The sequence below is a fragment of the Rhinoderma darwinii genome, chromosome 10, assembly GCF_050947455.1.
Source record: "Rhinoderma darwinii isolate aRhiDar2 chromosome 10, aRhiDar2.hap1, whole genome shotgun sequence".
Taxonomy (NCBI): Eukaryota; Metazoa; Chordata; class Amphibia; order Anura; family Rhinodermatidae; genus Rhinoderma; species Rhinoderma darwinii.
The window spans coordinates 11,890,267-11,902,609 of NC_134696.1; the positions used below are offsets into that span (position 1 = coordinate 11,890,267).

General features: G+C 46.7%; 1 long non-coding RNA gene across 3 annotated transcripts; it reads left to right on the top strand.

The window, feature by feature from the left end:
- Positions 1-310: 310 nt before the first annotated feature.
- On the top strand, positions 311-11,435 carry LOC142661785 (uncharacterized). 3 transcript variants are annotated; one of them, XR_012850814.1, is made up of 8 exons: positions 311-2,580; positions 2,647-2,859; positions 4,357-4,493; positions 5,162-5,284; positions 6,144-6,576; positions 6,886-7,543; positions 8,207-8,280; positions 9,487-11,435. It is a non-coding gene; the product is annotated as an uncharacterized LOC142661785 (long non-coding RNA). The 3 variants fall into 3 exon arrangements; XR_012850816.1 differs by having other exon boundaries at positions 6,144-6,524; XR_012850815.1 differs by having other exon boundaries at positions 6,194-6,576.
- Positions 11,436-12,343: the final 908 nt, after the last annotated feature.

The window sequence follows — 12,343 nt, forward strand, 5'->3', positions numbered from 1 at the left end:
ATCAGCGGCTCAGCATGTTAATAACTTGATATTATGTATGAGATCTACTGTACATACCTTTACACATTGATCTCCAGTGCACAGGTGGGTGTATACTGATACCCTACCTTCCAATGGCTGGTAATTTATTATATAGGAAAATAAAGTTTATTATGTTTAGTAAGTGTCTTAGAGGAGCTACTACATATTTATGTAAGATAAATGTTAATATAATACATATATCACAATGACAGTACCGCTGCTTTCTATTCAGCATCTTCCTGCAAGAAGCTGAACAATGTTACCAGATGGTGCTGTGTTACACCAGCATGTCGCCATCTGACGGCAGAGATCAGAAAATGAAGGGAAACGATCTCCTCAGGATCTGATGTTGTCTACATGTGAACCTAAAGACAAGGATGCTTGGATTCCATTCAATTATTATTTAAGAAATAATACATAAAACTACCAAGGTCGCGGCCATTATGCAGGACGCCAGTCTGAAATGGCTGATGACTTTTCGGCTTTCAGGCACTTTGTAAAGAAGTATGGACTGCCAAAGGTTGTAAAGGCTGCCAAAACTGAATGCAATGAAAGAGCAAATCCGGTGAGTCATTGGATAACAGTAGGTCTAGAAAACAAGCAGACAGAGGTTTCAGCAAGTCTTATGGAACTAATCACTAATTTACCCTCAGAACTTCCCAATAAATCCTAAATAACGTGTTCTGATATAATAACCCCGGAGACATAATGGATATAGAGGGGGGTCTCCTGCTTGGGATTCCTTTCTATCAGACAGAGCAGAATGCCGCTAGCAGAAAATGGCGTCTGTTCTAGGGGGACTTAGGACACACATCTTTGATGGCGCTGAACCGCATAGGGAGAGCGCCAGGGACTGCAGAGAAGAGGAGTACGTGGTTACATAAGTGAAAAAATGCCCAGGGGCGTGATTGGGCCAAGGTGCTAAAGGAGGAAAGGGATATAGGGTAGAGTTCAAGGGCAGAGGCCCCTCTTTAACTTCTGCGGCAGCGTGCAGTAACACCTAGTAGTTGCACTCCGTGTGGTGAGGAGATTTTTTCTTTTCTTTCCTTCTGTCTCTTTCCTTTTCTTTCCAGCATGGCTGATGAGCTCTTACAGCAAGTGGCCCAGCGGGTGTCAGTCAAAGGCACCACCTGGCTGGAGGACCTGTTGAGACAGAAAGATGGTGAAGCTGTTGCAACGGCCCATGGACCTGCGGCTGGAGAGACCAGAGGTAGGCCGCAGCGAATTACCTGCCCTCCCTTTTGATTAAGCCCAAGTCCCCTTCCCAGGGCTGCCCGCTCAGCAGGGGAGGCACACAGGTTGGGCCTGGCCTATCTCACCTTCTACATCCTCTGGGGAGGTGGTACATCCTACCTCACTCAGTGTGTCCAGCATCCCTCCCCATGCTGCACGCCTCCCCCTTCTCACCCGGGCAACGGCCAGAGTGTAGTGCCGCCGGTTGTTTTCAGCCTGGCGGCGCATGGCGCTTCTGCTACCAGCCCGCCGTGCTCCAATGGGGGAGGGTCGGCTCCGGAGGACATGCCGCAGGGGCGCTGCAGTGAGGGCACTCCATGGCTCAGCCCCTATCAGAGGACAAGATATGGGGAGGAAGAAGACCGGAATCAGCCAGGGCTGCAGATTGATCAACAACCGTATCCTTTATTGAGTGTACCGTCCAGTTCTGGAATGCAACAGAGGAGTCCGAGCAGGGATGTGGCTCTTGTGTTTGGTTCCAAGGGGGATCGATGTGATGTTGGTCACTCTTCTGCCTTGTACGTCTTTTCTGTTTCAGGTTCGGCAAAGGAGTCGTCGAGAAGAGGGAGGAAATGTAGATCTGGAGGTGGGAGCAGGCACGGTCGGCGCAAACATCGCCATGGCAGGGTTGGTCGTTCTCAGAGGCGGAGATCGCCCTCGTCATCTTCTAAGCGACAACCCTCCTCTTCTTGCTGTTTATAAACGGTTCTTGTAGTTCTCTCTCCCTGATGTAAGATTATATTTGGGAGTAAGGTTGGAGGTGGTGGATGTCTTAACACTTGGTCGCCATCTCTAGATCTTCTTCAGTTTGGGATGTGATATCTGTTTGGCTGTGGCACGCCATTCCACCTCATTGTATAAAACTGGAAGACGGAGAAAGTAAACTTGTAACTATATGTACAATTCTTCTAATATTTCTAAAACATTTTTAGATGATAATGGAGACAGTAGTGAACATAACAGCAAAACCCAGTGGTAGTAGTCATCATTGTCTGGGCAAGGTCTAAGGAGGCAGAGAGTGGGTAGTGGACTGGTTATTTCCTAACATTTATGTGGGGATCCCCTTTTAATAGTGTTTGGATTGGATATTGGATATTCTCTACCTGCCATCTATATACATGTGATTTAGGACATACAACACATTAACCTCACCTTTATTTTTATTTTTGTTAGGTCCGACATGGAAGATTAGGGCTGGATCTTGTGTATTTGTGGTTTCGAGTGTGTGGTCAGATGAAACCGTCTCACGTCACCGTCCACGATTGTCCTCTTTATACTCCAGAGTTCTGGTTCTTCTCCCTCTTGGAGATGGTGAAGCTTTTTCAGGTAATTGTTATAGATAAACTCTAAGAAAAGAAACACATATCCACATTATAAACCTCATGATTGCAGGCACGGCCGGCGCAATCATCACCATGGCAGAGGTGGACGTTCCCGGAGGCGGAGATCGCCCTCGTAATCTGCTGAGCGACAACCTTCCTCTTCTTCCTCGGGTCGTCCCGGGTTTGCGCCTCGGCTTGGCGACCAAGCGGGGAGCCGTCCTTGGTTCCGGCGCCGCCAGCGGTGAGGATGCGGCTTCGGGAGTGGTGGGGACCCCTATCCTCGGTGAGTCATCATGTGTGGACGCATGGCTTTCAAAATCTTTAATGTCTGGAAATTACTTAGTGTAGTTATTAAAGGCTATGGTGGCCAGTTTGGATAAAAGTGAAGGTGCTCCTGTGCTTTCTGTTCCTGCAGGGGAGGTTAAGCCCTCCTCTGTGAGGCAAGCTAACTTAGCCTGCTTGACGTTTAGGGATTCCCTGTTTTATGGTATGGCTCCTCTCGGCACTCATCTACCTGCTGAGACTAAGGAAAAAATGTAGAAAAATTAGTTTGTGGATATTTGATCTTTGATCTCGGTAGAACAGGTGACGGTGGATAAGGAGCGCACTTTTGAAAAAGGTTCTGATAAAAAGGTTAAGGTTGCTAGAATGTTTAATAATTGGCTCCAGGGTTTCGTTATCCTGGCGCACGTAGTCTTCCAGAGCCATCCGGAATATGTGCGGAGCTGTTCGTGTACTTCAACACCATTTTTAGTGCCCACATACTGCACGAAGGTACGGCTTGGTGGTGCTACGACGAAGAATTTCGACGCCGTTTGCCTTTGTCGCCCGAGATTGGTTGGGCTTCAAGTGCAACGGATATATGGTTGCAATTCATTTTAGCCCAGAGTGGGAAGCAGGTTAGACCCTTTCCCAGTTGGGCCGTGGGTTCCAGAGCAGTTCCAGGGTCAGCGACCACGCCCTACAGGAGCCTGTTGGCTATATAATGAAGGACATTGCAAGTTCTTTGCAACCTGCAAGTTCCATCATGAATGCTCCATCTGTGGGGGCACTCACGTGGCACTTCGATGTTTCTGCAGGGGCAAACAACCAGGTAAAAGGGGCCCCCTCCAACATGGCAGAGAACGCCAGTGAGCGTCCGAGAGATGGGGCCATGGTTTGATCGGTACCACAGGAGGCAGAGGCACTCGCTAATGGTTTTAGTGCACGTTTCTTCATTCCTTTTGAAGCGTCGTCGGTATTGATGTAGGCGGACATCCTCAAATCAGCTAGAGATAACATCGACGTTTTTAGGGAGAAGTTATCAAAAGAAATTACGTTAGGTAGGATTGCTGGCCCCTTTGAGGAGCCTCCATATCCAAACTTGAAGATCTCCCCTCTTGGCTTTGTCCCCAAGAGAGGTAGCGGAAAGTTTAGGATGATACACCATCTATCCTTTCCTCGCGGGGCCTCGGTAAATAATGGGATTTCCAAAGACAAGGCGGCGGTGTCATACACTTCGTTTGATGTAGCGGTGAAAGTAGTTCTGAGTGCAGGTACTCGGGAGTTCTTGGCGAAGTCGATATTGAATCTGGATTTCGTTTACTTCTTGTCCATTCGGTGTGTTTTCATTTATTAGGTTGTCACCTGGATGGGCTGTTTTATGTAGAGTTCGAGGGCAGAGCCGCTCTTTACCTTCTGCTGCAGCGTGAAGTAACACCTCATAGTTGCACTCCGTGTGGTGAGATTTTTTCTTTCCTTTTTTTCTTTCCTTACTTCTGTCTCTTTCCTTTCTTTCCAGCATGCCTGATGAGCTCTTACAGCAAGTGACACGGCGGGTGGCAGTCGAAGTCACCACCTGGCTGGAGGACCTGTTAAGACAAATAGACGGTGAGGCGGCTGTAACAGCCCCAGGACCTGCGGCTGGAGATACCAGAGGTAGGCCGCAGCAAATCACCCGCCCTCCCGTTAGGTTAAGCCCAAGTCTTCTTCCCATGGCTGCCCGCTCTACCCGTCATCGTGGGGAGGCACACAGATCAGGCCCGGCCTGTCTCACCTTCAACATCTACAGGGGAGGTGGTTCCCCCTATCCCTCTTAATGTGTCCAGCATCCCTCCCTATGCTGCGCGCCTCCTCCATACTCACCCGGGAAACTGGCAGAGTGTAGTGCTGCCGGTTGTCAGCCGGGCGGCTTATGGCGCTTCCGCTACCCGCCCACCGTGCTCCGATGGAGGTGGGGTGGCTCCGGAGGACATGTAGCCTACCACTAGGCCTGTGCAGCAGAGATGGGCCGCACAGTTGCAATGAGTGCGGCGTACACTGCTGATCCGGTGACCTGTGACACGCCAACGGCCTCTCTCTCACCCGTTTTCAGTTCATGGCAGTTTTAAAGTCTTGCCTGGAGAAGCTGAGTTTGCCGTCAAGGAATTTTGGGACACACTCTTTTCACATAGGTGCGGCTACAGAGGCCGATTCACTGGGTTTGGGCGAGAGAGAGATAAGGCGTTTAGGTCGTTGGAAGTCTAAACTGTTATAAAGCTTATGTGAGGCCTGACTTACTTTGCTAGTGGTTTATTTATCATTTTTCTCCTTTTATGTTTTGGTAGGTTTTGGATTGTTGGGCATTCTTATGTCCATTGAGCCTACAAGCGCGCTCCTTGGCGCCCCCTTGGTGCTGCTTTAGGCCTCAGGAATTGTGACATGCATTGGAGAGGCATTAGGGGATTACGGTGGGTAAAAGTGTTGAATCAAGGCCTGAAGATCCCCAAAGGCTTCAGCATGGAGCATGATGAACTTATAATGTAGAAACGTCAGACCCAGAGCTGAAAAAGAGAAAATGAGCCAAATAAATCCTGTACCACGTGTAAAACAACCTAATAAAATCTATGAAGCGCGGACCAACCACTAAACCCGAAATAAACCGTCAATAATGGACGGGAACATTTATCTGCATCGTATAATCCGGACAATTATTATCAATTGAAATTAACAACTCTTTATTTCGGGTTTTTTCGAAAAATCTGATTACTGCTGCAGGCTGAGATGGGGGCAGGGTGCGACTGATGCCAAGTCTAAGTCATGTCTGACAGTCTGGTTGCTAGGAATACACAACCTAACAACCACAGTCTTGTCCAGCAATGAGTCCCTAGCAACCAGCCTGCATCTCTCACTGACGTAGTAATCAGATTTTTGTAAAAATAAATGTAGGTTTGACCCCAGAGTAATATAATCAGATATAAGACTTTTTATAATAACCCGCCATCCCCCAGAAGTAAGAGCATATTATAATCACTTCCGTGATTGTTACTTACAGGCAATGGCCATTCCTATGAATCCTATTCTAAACAGGATATTTTCGGGAAATAAATTTCCCATTTCACTGTAAAACAAATAGGAAAACGCTCAATATTAAATAATATGGAAACATTTTCAGAATTGTTTCATCTTAATAATCAGCCGTCTGATAATAATTTATAGGACTGAGGGGATGTGTTTCTCTGTCCTCTTGCGGCCCCCTCTGGGTAATGGAAGCCATTTTGTTAATTAGATATTTCCTCCTTATCCTCAATCCATTGATTTTCATAATAGTGAGAAGTTGCCAATGAATCAGCAAATCGCACTCTTGTGTCAATGCACAGAAAGAAAGACCTGCAGCGAGGGCCCAGCCCCCCATCAGAGGACAGGAGCTAGAGAGGAAGACGACCGGTATCAGCCAGGGCTGCGAACTCCTGATCAACCGTATCCTTTATTGACTGTACCCTCTGGTTTCTGGCCTGCAGCAGAAGGGTCCGAGCAGGGAAGTGGCGCATGTTTTTGGTGCCAAGGGGGATCAATGTGATGTTGATCACTCTTCTGCCTTGTCCCTTTTTTCTATTTCAGGTTCGGCAAAGGAATCATCAAGAAGAGGGAGAAAACGCAGATCTGGAGGTGGGCGCAGGCACGGTCGGCACAAGCATCGCCATGGCAGAGGTGGTCGTTCTCAGAAGCCATTTTGTTAATTAGATATTTCCTCCTTATTTAAGTAATTACCTTATACATTCCCAATCTATAAAATAAGAGTCTTGTAATTCTCCATCTTACCTGATGTACATCAGTGGGGGGGGGGGGGGGCATGGTTGTTGAGAAAAGTCAGTGTGTAGCTACCAGAGAGCCAGGCTACACACCAAAAGGCCAAGAAGATGGGGAAAAATCCAAATCAGTGATTTCCATAATAATGAAAAGTCCCAAATGAATCAGCAAATCGGCCTCTTGTGTCAATTCACAGAAAGAAAGACCGGGCAGCTGCCAGGGGAATATTTATAACCTCTCATCATCTCTCTTGACATCATAGATCAGTGATATCATGATGGCGACTGTGTCGGGAGATGTTGGGGGAAGGAGGGCCAGGCAAAGGAGACGCCGCAGGGTCACTGCAGCGAGGGCGCAGCCCGCTATCAGAGGACAGGAGCTAAAGAGGAAGACGACCGTTATCAGCCAGGGCTGCGAACTCCTGATCAACCGTATCCTTTATTGACTGTACCGTCTGGTTTCTGGCCTGCAGCAGAAGGGTCCGAGCAGAGAAGTGGCGCATGTTTTTGGTGCCAAGGGGGATCAATGTGATGTTGGTCACCCTTCTGCCTTGTCCCTTTTTTCTGTTTCAGGTTCGGCAAAGGAATCGTCGAGAAGAGGGAGGAAACGCAGATCTGTAGGTGGGCGCAGGCACGGTCGGAGCAAGCATCGCCATGGCAGAGGTGGTCGTTCTCGGAGGCGAAGATCGCCCTCATCATCTTCTGAGCGACAACCTTCCTCTTCTTTCTCGCCATCATTATCTGCATCATCCTCCCCGCCGAGGTCGTCGAGCCGTGCTGATGATAGACGGATCCACAGGCAGCAACGTGTCAATGCCCGGCAGGCAGAAAAAGACCTGGTTGGGTCGTCCCGAGTTTGTGCCTCGGCTCGGCCACCAAGCGGGGAGCAGTCCTTGGTTGTGGCGGGGACCCCTACACTCGGTGCGACTGATGCCTAGTCTGAGTCATGTCTCACAGTCTGGTTGCTAGGGAAACACTACCTAACAACAACAGTCTTGTCCAGCAATGAGTCCCTAGCAACCAGCCTGCATCTCTCACTGACGTAGTAATCAGATTTTTGTAAAAATAAATGTAGGTTTGACCCCAGAGTAATATAATCAGATATAAGACTTTTTATAATAACCCGCCATCCCCCAGAAGTAAGAGCATATTATAATCACTTCCGTGATTGTTACTTACAGGCAATGGCCATTCCTATGAATCCTATTCTAAACAGGATATTTTCGGGAAAGAAATTTCCCGTTTCACTGTAAAAGAAAAAGAAAAACGCTCAATGTTAAATAATATAGAAAAATTGTCAGAATTGTTTCATCTTAATAATCAGCAGTCTGATAATAATCTATAGGACTGGGGGGATGCGTTTCTCTGTCCTCTTGCGGCCCCTCTGGGTAATGGAAGCCATTTTGTTAATTAAATATTTCCCCCTTATTTAAGTAATTACCTTATACATTCCCAAACTATAAAATAAGAATCTTGTAATTCTCCATCTTACCTGATGTACATCAGTGGGGGGGCATGGCTGTTGATAACAGTCAGTGTGTAGCTACCAGTGTAATGTTATCTGCATTTCTTTTTACCACTTAGCAAAGACGAACCTACACTCACTGCATGCCACCCACCATCTATGGGTACAGAGCGAAGAATGATGGGCATCCAATGTAAGTCACTGCTTTTAATGTTTAACTTAGTGGACTTTTAATATCTCAAGCACTCCGGCTTCTATTTTGTGGGGGACAGTTTATAATAGGTTGTACTAAGCTTCAAATGCCTAGAAGCATTGCCGTGGGGAACCCTGTGTTAGTTGGGTGGGGGCCCCTATCATAAATAACTGCTCCATACTGCTGGCAGTCTAAGGGTATGTTCACACGGCCTATTTTCAGACTTAATTCGGGCGTTTTATGCCTCGAATTACGCCTGGAAAAACGCCCCTAATACGCCTACAAACATCTGGCCATTGCTTTCAATGGGAATTACGATGTTCTTTTCCCACGAGCCTTTATTTTACGCGTCGGTGTCAAAATACGGCGCGTAAAATGAAGGCTCGTCAAAAGAAGTGCAGGTAATTTCATGGGACGTTTTTGGAGGCGTTTTTTATTGACTCCATTGAAAAACAGCTCCAAAAACGGCCGTAAAAAACGCAGCGAAAAACACGAGTTGTTAAAAAACGTCTGAAAATCAAGAGCTGTTTTCGCCTGAAAACAGCTCCGTATTTTCAGACGTTTTTGGTCAGTACTTGTGAACATAGCCTTAATCTGGCCCTGGGTAGCATTTATGTTGAAGTTGTGGGGTGCTTGAGATGTCACAAAAGAATTTGTAGTTCGTCGGGCATTGAAGGGTTGGAAAAAGGAACATGTCTCGCGTGACATGCGGCGGCCCGTCGTGTCCTTTGCATTACTTACAAAAATGATAGGCATCTTGTTGGAGGTGTGTGTTGAGGATTATGAGCGATGTCTGTTTATGACGGCGTTTATTCTGGCCTTTTTCTGTGCTTTCAGGACTAGCGAGTTGGTTGCCTCAGTCGCTTGGGGGGAGATATATGCCGGTAGCTGCTATCTGGGACTTCATGTCCCGGAGGCCCGCTGAAAAGCAATTTTTAATACATGCCAACTGCCTCTCTCTCACCCGTTTTCAGTTCATGGCAGTTTTCAAGTCTTGCCTGGAGAAGCTGGGTTTGCCGGCAAGTGATTTTGGGACGCACTCTTTTCACATAGGTGCGGCTACAGAGGTCGATTCACTGGGTTTGGGCGAGAGAGAGATAAGGCGTTTAGGTCGTTGGAAGTCTAAACTGTTATAAATCTTATGTGAGGCCTGACTTACTTTGTTAGTAGTTTATTTTTCATTTTCCTCGTTTTATGTTTTTGTAGGTTTTGGATTGTTGGGCATTCTTATGTCCATTGGGACTCCGAGCGCGCTCCTTGGCGCCCCCTTGGTGCTGCTTTGGGCCTCAGGATTTCCGACATGCATTGGAGAGGCATTACGAGATTACGGTGGGTAAAAGTGTTGCCCGAAAATGTAGCCATCACAGCCGTCCCGACGCATGATGACCATCCAATTGCAAGGAGGATCTTTTGAACAAAGGCCTGATGATCCCCAAAGGCTTCAGCATGGAGCATGATGAACTTATAGTGTAGAAACGTCAGGCCCAGAGCTGAAAAAGAGCAAATGAGCCAAATAAATCCTGTACCACGTGTAAAAATGTCAGGTCCGTATTTCACACCGAATAACCACCTCTGTAAATTGAAAGCTGAAGGCATGCCTGGAGAGAAGTACACCACACAAATGTCTGAGGTACAGCTTCAATGTCAGCCAGGAGGCACTGAACTTTATTCAGAACAAAGAAACACACACACACAGAGAAGACACATGCCCCTCCCTATAGATGTGTGACTTGCTTAAATTCTATTCGCTCCCCCAGCTGTAACTTTTCCTATACATTCTTCTGCACACTCCTCTTTGCATTCCAGGGGGCGGTGTCTTCCATAGGTGTGTCCGACATGAACAAAGAACTTGTTATATATATCAGTATATTACACAAAGAACTGAAATGTATATACATATGTGTGAGGATAATATTTTTCAGACAATATACATAGTAATGATCCCTGACAAAAGCACCTAATAACATCTATGAAGCGCGGACCAAGCGCTAAACCCAACAAGAAACCTACAATAATGGACGGGAACATTTATCTGCATCGTCTGATCCGGACAATTATTATCAATTGAAATTAACAAAACTTTATTTATTTTTTTAGAAAATTCTGATTACTACTGCAGGCTGAGATGGGGGTAGGGTGCGACTGATGCCAAGTCTGAAAATTGTCAGAATTGTTTCATCTTAATAATCAGCAGTCAGATAATAATCTATAGGACTGAGGAGATGCGTTTCTCTGTCCTCTTGCGGCCCCTCTGGGTAATGGAAGCCATTTTGTTAATTAGATATTTCCTCCTTATTTAAGTAATTACCTTATACCTTATGGGGGGGGGGCATGATTGTTGATAAGAGTCAGGGTGTAGCTACCAGAGAGCCAGGCCACACACCAAAAGGCCAAGAGGATGGAGAAGAATCCCAATCCATTGATCTCCATAAGGGTATGTTCACACGGCCTATTTACGGACGTAAATCGGGCGTTTTTGCCCCGAATTACGCCCGAAAATAGCGCCTCAATAGCGCTGACAAACATCTGCCCATTGAAAGCAATGGGCAGACGTTTGTCTGTTCACACGAGGCGTATATTTACGCGCCGCTGTCAAATGACGGCGCGTAACTAGACGCCCGCGTCAAAGAAGTGACCTGTCACTTCTTTGGCCGTAATTGGAGCCGTTATTCATTGACTCCAATGAATAGCAGCGCTAATTACGGCCGTAATTGACGCGGCGTTCAAGCGCCTGCACATGCCGGTACGGCTGAAATTACGGGGATGTTTTCAGGCTGAAACATCCCCGTAATTTCAGCCGTTACGGACCCCCGCCGTGTGAACATACCCTAATAGTGAGAAGTCGCCAATGAATCAGCAAATCGCACTCAATTCACAGAAAGTAAGACCGCGCAGCTGTCAGGGAAATATTTATAACCCCTCATCATATCTCTGAGACATCATAGCTCCGTGATGTCATCATGATGTCACAGTAAGGTCAGTTCTGCTCTGGAGCTGCCATGCTTTAGTATCTGCTATGAACTTATATCTGCTATGGGCTTCGCAGACCCCAGAATCCAAGTCATTGATGTATTGACATTTTAGCGTCTTTTTTCACAGAGGTCAATGTAAGGTCATCTGTTATACTGTGCTAATAAAGAGTATTTACCCCCCTCCATTGATTTTTCCATGTTGTTTTGGGTGATGGCATTGTATCACAGGGGATTAAAATTGGTAAAACAAGACTGACCAATGATGGCATCACCCCCATATAACACAACCTCTAACATTTATATGAAATAACTGAGACCCAGACCAAGATGTGGGGGTAAAGTGGGGGTCGGCCACAGCTTTTATTATTATTATGTCCGCTGGTTGGATAAACACATTGCAAGATAAACAGGTCACCCTGGGTGCCAGAACATTGCAGGCGCGATGGGCATGCTCCAGTTGTTTCCGGGTGATTTCACGAACGGTAGAGACAAGATCCTCCTAGAACCGCCGCTGTGACGTCTGGAACAGAACAAAATGATCAAAACAGGATGAACATAAAAACTCTGAAACAATTATCAACAAAATGACATTTAAGGCTATGTTCACACGCAAACTCAAAAACGTCTGAAAATACGGAGCGGTTTTCAGGCGAATAACTCCTGATTTTCAGACTTTTTTTAACAACTCGCGTTTTTCGCGGCGTTCTTTACGGACGTTTTTGGAGCTGTTTTTCAATGGAGTCAATGAAAAACGCCTCCACAAACGTCCCAAGAAATGACCTGCACTTCTTTTGACGAGCCGTCATTTTACGCGCCGTATTGTGACAGCGACGCGTAAAATAAAGGCTCGTGGGAACAGAACATCGTAATTCCCATTGAAAGCAATGGGCAGATGTTTGTAGGCGTATTAGGGGCGTTTTTTAATGCGTAATTCGAGGCTTAAAACTCCCGAATTACGTCTGAAACCACTGCGTGTGAACATACCCTAACTCCTTAACAAGATGCCACATACATGTACGTGGCAGTCGTTAAGGGAAAGTATGGAGCGGGATCACGGGCTGAGCTCGCTCCATACTTAGCGGGTATTCGCT